This window comes from Megascapheus bottae, chromosome X (assembly GCF_031878675.1).
Source record: "Megascapheus bottae isolate mThoBot1 chromosome X, mThoBot2.hap1, whole genome shotgun sequence".
In the NCBI taxonomy this organism is placed as follows: domain Eukaryota; kingdom Metazoa; phylum Chordata; class Mammalia; order Rodentia; family Geomyidae; genus Megascapheus; species Megascapheus bottae.
The window spans coordinates 7,701,797-7,710,335 of NC_143547.1; the positions used below are offsets into that span (position 1 = coordinate 7,701,797).

Genomic DNA, 8,539 nt, shown 5'->3' on the forward strand with positions numbered 1-8,539 from the left:
TTAAAGCCCCAGGACTGGGCTGGGAGTGTAGCCTAGTGGTAGAGTGCTCGCGTAGCGTGCATGAAGCTCTGGGTTCGATGCCTTGGTACCACATACACAGAAAAAGCCACAAGTGGTGCTATGGCTCAAGTGACAGAGTGCTAGCCTTGAGCAAAAAATGTCCAAGGACAGTGCCCAGGCCCTAAGTTCAAGCCCCAGGACTGACAAAAAACTAAAACAAAAAAACCCAAAAGTGGCGCTATGGCTCAAAGTAGTAGAGCACTAGCCTTGAGCAAAAGGACTCATGGTCAGCACCCAGACCCTGAGTACAAGCCCCATGACTGCAAAAAAATAATTAAAAATATGGCAAGGGGACAGGATGGGTGGCTCATACATGTAATCCTAGCTACTCAGGAGGCTGAGATCTGAGGATCATAGTTCAAAGCCAGCCTAGGCACTAAAAAGTTCATGAGACTCTTATCTCCAATTAATCACTAGAAAACCAAAAGTGGCACTGTGGGTCGAGGGATAGGGAAGAGCTCAGGGACAACATCAGGCCCAGAGTTCAAGTCCCATGACCAACAAAAAAAAATGTCAAGGGGGCCAGGAGCGTAGCCTAGTGGTAGAGTACTTGCTTAGCATGCACAAAGCCCTGGGTTCGATTCCTTGGTACCATATACACAGAAGAATCCAGAAGTGACACTGTGGCTCAAGTGGCAGGGCACTAGCCTTCAGATAAAAAAAAAAAGTCAGGCTTGAATGTACGAGATAAATGTACAAAACTTAAAAGGAAACAAAATAAATATTTGTTATCTTTGAATAAGGAAGGCAATGTTTTCTAGGATATGGAGCCAGTAACTAAAGAAATAAAGGGAAAAAAAGAGAAATTGTGGGTTATCAAAACTTAGGGGAGCAAAAGGTAAACAACTGCAGGAGTGTTGCTCACAAGACACTATGTTAAAAATGAACTAACTTGTGGAAGGGAGAAACTGGGAAAGATTAAGGGAAGAGGTGACAATGTCAAAAAAGAAATGTACTCATGACCCGACTTATGTATCTGTAATCTCTCTGTACATCCTTTGTAATAAGAATAAAAATTCAGAAAATAAAACTTGGGACCAAGTTGGGTTCTAGTGGCTCACATCTGTAATCCTGACTACTCAGGAAGCTGAGATGTGAGAACTGCAGTTCAAAGCCAGCCTAGGCAGGAAAGTCTATGCAATTTTCATCTCTAATTATTCACCAAAATGCTGGGAGGTAGAGCACTAGGCTTGAGCACAAAGGCTGAGGGATAGCAACCAGGCCCTGAGCTCAAGACCCAGAACTGATACACAAAAATATGAGCAAATGGTAATTATTCAGAAGGCTGAAATCCAGTGACTATTGTTCAAAACCAGCCTGACCAGTAAAGTCTGTGAGACTCTTATCAATAAGCCAGAAGTGGAGCTGCTGCTCAAGTGGTAGGGTGCCAGCCAAGAGAGAAAGTACCTATGCCGAGTTCAAGCCTCATTACTAGCAGCACGCGCACACACGTGTATACACACACACACACACACACACACACACACACACACAAATAGCTAGGTGCTAGTCACTCATGCCTATAATGCCAGCTATTCTGGAGGTTGATATCTGAGGATTGCAGTTCAAAGACAGCTCAGGCAGGAAAGTCCATGAGACTCTTCTGTCTAACTACCAAAAATCCAGAAGTGGAACAGTAGCTCAAGTGATAGAGCACTAGACTTCAGCAGAAATCTCAAGGATAGAGCCCAGGCCCTAAATTCAAGCCGTGGGACCAGCACAAACCTATGTAATGTAAATGGCCAGTAGGCATATAACATCATTAGTCACTAGGCAAATGTAAATCTACATCATAATGGATGCCACTTCATACCAATAAAGACAGCTATAATCAAAAAGACATATAATAAGTGTTTTGAGGATACAGACACAGTGGATTGCTCATTCATTGCTGGTGGGAATGTAAAATGGCATAGCTACTTTAGAAAACAGTTTGGCAGTTACTCAAATAGCTAAAATATATAGCTACCACATGGTCCAACTATTTTAATCCAGGTATATAAGCAAAAAAAGGTAAATGTACTTATAAAATTCTATATGATCACAGGCACAAATTTGTAACAGCCAAATGACAGAAACAACCATGCATGTAGTGATAACTAAAAGAACGGAAACATAGTTTACCCCTACAATGGAATATGACCATAAGAAGGAGCAATGTACTGAAATACGTTTTGCTAAGTAAAAGAAGACACTCACAAAAGAGCACTATATTGTGTGATCCTACTTATGTGAAATGTCCAGACAGGGTAAATCCATAAAAGCAGAAAGTAAGCCAGGCACGGTGGCTCACATCTGTAATCCTAGCTACTCAGAAGGCTGAGATCTGAGGATCACGATTCAAAGCCTGTCCAGGCACTAAAATGTCCCAGGAGACTCTTACCTCCAACTAGAAAAGTGGAAGCTCAAAACTGTGGCTCAAGGGGTAGGGCTATACCCTTGAGCTGAAGAGCTCAGGGACAACACCCAGGCCCAGAGTTCAAGTCCCACCACCGACAAAAAAAGCAGAAAGTAGATTGACAATTATGTGGGTTAAGGAAGGGAAGAAAAGTGGTAGAGTTCTAGCCTTGAGAAAATCCAAGGACAGTGCTCAGGCCCTGAGCTTAAGCGAGGACTGGCAAAAAAAAAAAAAAAAAGAAAAAAGAAAAAAAGAGATCATTTAAAATTATGTCATTAAGTACAAACTACTAAATACTACTATATTCTCTTTTGATTTTGTCTGTATGAGTATTTGTATTAATGAAAAATGGAAAAGGGGCTGGGAGTACAGCCCAGTGGTAGAGTGCTTGCCTAGCATACACAAAGCCCTGGTTTTAATTCCTCTGAACCACAGAAACAGAAAGGACCGGAAGTGGTGCTGTGGCTCAAGGGCAGAGAGCTAGCCTTGAGAAAGCTCAGGACTGGCAAAAAAGAAAAAAAGAGAAAAGAAAGAAAAAAAAGGAAGGAAGAAGAAAAGAAAAAAATGAAGAAATTAAAATTCATAAAATAATCAATACTATGGAGGCAATAATCACTGAAATAAAGGGAAATTAAAATCATGAAGGATTACTTTGTAGATACCTACCAAATAAAATTTTAAATCCCAATGAGAGGTATATTTTGCTAAACAGTAAAAATCTCTAAATTTACCTCATTAAATTAGAAAGCATTGGCAAGGGCCAGGAACATGGCCTAGTGGTAAAGAGTTTGCCTAGCATGCACAAGCCCTGGGTTCAATTTCCTCTGTACCACATACACGGAAAACAGCCAGAAGTGGTGCTGTGGCTCAAGTGGTAGAGTGCTAGCCTTGAGAAAGCCCAAGGACAGTGCTCAGACCCTGAGTTCAAGCCCCATGGCTCACAAAAAAATAAAAGAACGAAAGCACTGGCAAAAGTTAAAAATTGGGGCCGAAAGCATGGCCTGGTGGTAGAGTGATTACCTAATGCACAAATCCCTGGGTTCGGTTCCTCAGTACCACATACACAGAAAAAGCCAGAAGTGTCTAAGGACAGCGCCCAGGCCCTGAATTCAAGCCCCAGGACTAGCAAAAAGCATTGGCAAAAGAAAAAAAATTGGGCCAAACACATGGCCTGATGGTAGAGTGCTCACCTAGCATGCACGAAGCCCTGGGTTCAGTTCCTCGATACCACATATACAGAAAAAGGTCGAAGTGTCCAAGACAGTGCCCAGGCCCTGAGTTCAAGCTCCAGGACTGGCAAAAAATAAAGATGTAAAAATCAATGTTAATAAATTCTAAAAAAAAATTCTGATTTAGAGAGAGAGAGAGAGAGAGAAAGAGAGAGAGAGAGAGAAATTTATTAAGGAACCATCTCAAAGAAAGCACTAGGCCAAGATTGTTTCATAGGGTACTAGAGCAAACCTCCAAATATTAGTTATTCCAGACCAAGTGTGCAAACACATCAACCTCTGGAGGAAGGGAAACTAGCAAAGAGAGATTAAGACGAACTTTGTGTGAAGACATATCATGTCAGAAAATAGAGACGTGTTTCAAGAAGGGAGACATCCAAGGCAAATGCTGCATAAAGTACAAAGTAGAGACACTGAAGGCTATTAATAACTCCTTTAAACAGTCAGTCTGGGAAGGTAAAGAAAAAATCTGGGTGCAGCAGAGTATATAGTAAGGGAATCTAAGGAGATTCTTAAATGGGATCAACTTGGGTAGATTTATTCTTGATAAGAAGAGACTATTTGGCATTAGAAACCTAAGGTAGAACAGCAGTGAGAGAGGGCTGGGAATATGGCTTAGTGGTAGAGTGCTTGCTAGCATGCATGAAGCCCTGAGTTCAATTCCTCAGTACCACATACACAGAAAAAGTTTCAAGTGGTATAGTAGCTCAAATGCCAGAATGCTAATGCTAGCCTTGAGGAAAAGAAGCTTAGGGACAGTGCTCAGGCCCTAAGTTCAAGCCCTAGGACTGGCAAAAAAAAGTACTATTATCTTTTGTCCCTTAATACTAACTCCAATATTCTATATTTACTTATTACTTCCTTTTTATGGTACCAGTTGAATTTTCATCACTGGTCACATTCCACAACATTTTAGCAAATATTACTAAGTGCCAGCGAACACTAGGGACCAGGAAGAACGTTTTTCCCAGAGAAGCCAAGTCTATGGTGATAAGAACGGTCTTAAACCAGCCAGGCACAGTGGCTCACGCCTGCAATCCTAGCTTACTTAGGAGGCTGAGATCTGAGGATGGAGGTTCAAAGCCAGCCTTGGCACTGAAGAACATGAGACTCTTATCTCCAATTAACAACTAGAAAACAGGAAATGAAGCTGAGGCTGAAGGGGTACAGTGGTAGCTGAAGGCTCAGGGACAGCACCCAGGCCCAGTGTTCAAGCCCCATGACCCACCAAAAAATATAACAATAATGGTCATAAACCATTCTTGGCTTGCTAAGTGCTTTACAAATACTAAATACTATCTTATTTAATCCTCACAAGTACTTGTGTAATATGGGGTTACCTCTATTTCATAGGTGGAGAAACCAAGTGGCAGAAAGGTTAACTATCTGCTCCACGTGGCATATGTCAAGATAGACTCCATATTGTGGGACTCCAACACTAACACTTTCCCATCTAACAAGTACTTTCAGGATTGGTCTTCAGCACACTCAAGAGTAGTTGACATACTAAATCACATCTAAAATTGCCATCTAAATTTGGAAATCAGATTTTATGCATGCTAGCTGCTTGGATAGTTTCTAGCCTGTAGTGCACAAAGACTATTGTTTGTCAGGTGCTCAAGGACTATGTTTTAACTTTATATCTGCCCACTTCCACTTTACTTTTTTTTTTTGGCCAATCATGGGGCCAGTCCGGGGCACTGTCCCTGAGTGTCTTTTTTTGTTCAAGGCTAGTGCTCTACCACTTGAGCCACAACACTGCTTTCAGCTTTTTCTGTGCACATGGTATTGGGGAATTGAACCCGCGGCTTCATGCAGGTTAGGCAAGCACTCTACCACTAAGCCACATTCCCAGCCCCCTTGCTTTATACAGTGTCTTTAAATATTTTCTCTTTTAACATTTATACAGATCCATTCATTCTCCTAGTTTCATAACTCTGACACTGCTTCTTTTTTTGCTGTATAGTTCTCAATGTTGAACACAAGGCCCTGAATACTAAATACATGTTATAATACACAGCTAGCTCCCCTCCCCTGCCCACCTGCCAGACCCACTGACATTGTTTTGAATAGAATCTAGGGCAGGAATATAACACTTCAAACTTAGGGAGTGTAAGTGGGTGGGTGGGAAAAAGGGATTTTAGTGTCTTTTCTCTTTTGTGGTGCATTTACTGGGGCTTGAACTCAGAGCTTCAGTACTCACTTGGCTACTTCACTCAAGGTTGGTCTTCTATCACTTGAGCCACATCTCCACTCTTAGCTTTTTGTTGGTTTCACTGACTTTTGAACTTCTCTGCATGAGCTGGCTTGAAACTGTGATCCTTAGATCTCCGCCTCCTGAATATTTAGGATTACAAGTATGAGACACAAGCATGTTGCCAAACTGGCCTTGAATTTGCAATCCTCCTACCTCAGAATCCCAAGTACTGAGATTCAAACCAACTTTTGAACGTGGATATTTACTTTAAAAATGAGGATCCTGAAAATGCACCTGCTCTCAGTACAAGATAGCATTTGACCCTTACAATCACTCAATATAAGGAAAAACAACCAAAAAGAACTTTAAAGATTTTTGTGAGGAGGTTGTGAAACTAGGAGGAATTCAAAAGAAACTTTTACTAACAAAATATAGTAATAATAAACCGGTGGCTCAAACCTGTAATTCTAGCTACTCAGAAAGCTGAGACGTGAAGATCATGATCCAAAGCCAGCCTGGGCACCTACGTCTGTGAGACTCTTAGTTCCAATTAACCATCAGAAAACTAGAAGTGGTGCTGTGGCTCTAAGTGGTAAAGCACTAGCTTTAAGCTGAAGAGCTCAGGGACAGCACCCAGGCCCAGAGTTCAAACCCCACAACTGACCCCCCCACCCCATAAAAGCATTACTGTGGATATGGCATAGTTCAGAAATAGAATGACTGTGTAGCATGCTGCAGGTCCTGGGTATGAGTCTTCCATAGCATTCTCAAGAAAAAAGGGGGGCAGGGGAGAGTAAAGAGAGAAGGAGGGACAGAAGGAGAAGAGAGGGAAGGGAAGAAAAAATAAAAATAAATAAAACTTGATTATGCAAAATTCTGTTAAAAAAAGCACTATAACCCAGCAGTGGCATGTAGTCCCAGTCCTTTGACAGCTGGGATAGGAGGATTATTGGAGCTAGAGAAGTTTAGACCAGCCTGGGCAACAAGAGAACTTCATCTCTTAAAATAAATAAAAATAAAACACTCGTTATGAATCCACAGACAAGGTTTTTCAAATTCTTGCCTTAGGACTTGTTTTCAAAAAGGGGGAAGGAGTTGGAGAATAGGATCAGGTGGTAAAGCATGAAGCACCTAGCTGAAGTCTCTGTCTCGGACCAAAAAGAGGTCGAATCCCAGGTGGAAAGAAAAGGGAAAAACAGTGAATGTAGGTGCTAGTGGCTCATGCCCATAATACTGGTTACTTCAGAAGGCTGAGACCTGAGGATTGTGGTTCAAATCCAACCAGCGCAGGAAAGTCTCTTGGACTCTCATCTCGACTTAATTCCCTAAAAAGTTAAATGTGGAACAGTATCTCAAGTGTTAGCGTGCTTGCTCTGAGTAAAAGAGCTCATGAACAGTGCTCAAATGCTCAAGGCCCTGCATTCAAGCCCCAGGACTGCCACAAACAAAATTAAAAAAATGTTTGTTTTTTTTAATACTGCAAAGGTTATTTAACCAGAAATTGAGGAGATTCTGATTTCTCTACCTGTACTTTATGATTTACTCCAGAAAAGAAAACCGATTGCTTAGGAGGTAGTTGAAAAAAAAAAAAAAAACACCTCGAAAGAAAACTAAGGGGAGAAGTTTTGCTCCCATTTCTTTCCTTCCCTACCTACTGACAAGACAGCCCCGATAGTGGCCCAGTTCCCTAAATACGTCACCCAGAAGCCCATGAGCTGCGCCAATTTTCAGTAGCCGTTCGTGAAAAGCCAAGTTTTTGAAGTCGCGAATGTTCGCTCAGGAGCAGCGTTCCCTACTCATTGGAGGCATGATGGGGGGGGTGGGGGGAGGCCGCGACGCGGCAGGAGCTTCTCCGGAGGACAAAGCGGGGGAGGGGGGGGCCCGCGGCTCAGGTCGCTCAGGCGACGCGTGCACCGCCCCCGTGAGAACAAGGCGCCTTCTCCCACTCCGTCCCCGTGACAGTTGCTCCGAGCCCTCCGCACCGCAGCGTGTCCGACGACATGGGAAAAAGACCCGAGGTAGCGTTAGCAGGTGCCTAGGCGACCCGGTTCGCACTGCCAGAGGGACGCGGGGGAGCTGGAACTGGGCCGCCACCGCCTGGGAAACGCACAGGCTCCCCGGCTTGGGGGGGGGGGGAGTGGGAGACACACAGGCCCGGTTCCCAACAAACCCGAGCCCCCGTCCCCACCATCGCACCCGCCACCCCGAAGAACCGCCCCTCTCGGACAACAGACACACCCTCCTCGTCGGTTCTGCTCTCAGCGCCCCGTCCGCTCTCCACGGCCTCTCACCCAGCCGGGAAATCCCCGCCACTGCCACCGCCACGGCCACCGCCGCCACTACCGCTGCCGCCACCACCGCCGCCGCCGCCGTCTCAGCCGTTGGCCACTCAGGCCTCGCCCCTCATGCAGCCGCCGCCTCTGAGAGCAGCGGAACTACTGCTGCCTCGGCCGCACGGGGAGACCCGGAACCACTTCCTTCCGGAACGGCTTAAGCTCAACCCCCAACCTGGCCCTGCCCACTATCTCAGGCTCACATAGAAGGCCGCTTTCTCAAGGACCCCTTAACTCTCCGCCACGATGCCCCGCCCAAATAGCCTCAGCTCGCGCGCCTGCGCCCTCTGCCGTCCATTCGCACGTTGGCTGCTCGCTCCAC

At 44.5% G+C, this 8,539-nt stretch overlaps 1 protein-coding gene across 5 annotated transcripts in view; it reads right to left on the reverse strand.

Moving 5' to 3' along the window:
• Positions 1–8,298, reverse strand: part of Bclaf3 (BCLAF1 and THRAP3 family member 3) — a 54,501-nt gene extending 46,203 nt beyond the window's left edge. For 3 of the 5 annotated variants that reach the window (XM_090325936.1, XM_090325932.1, XM_090325933.1), the window contains exons 1-2: positions 8,123–8,298; positions 5,891–6,024 (exon numbers count right to left, since the gene is read on the reverse strand). The gene's annotated coding sequence lies outside the window, so the exon portion shown is untranslated. The remainder of the gene's footprint in view (positions 1–5,890; positions 6,025–8,122) is intronic. The other 2 variants (XM_090325935.1, XM_090325934.1) reach the window with 2 other exon arrangements.
• Between the last annotated feature and the right edge of the window lie 241 nt (positions 8,299–8,539).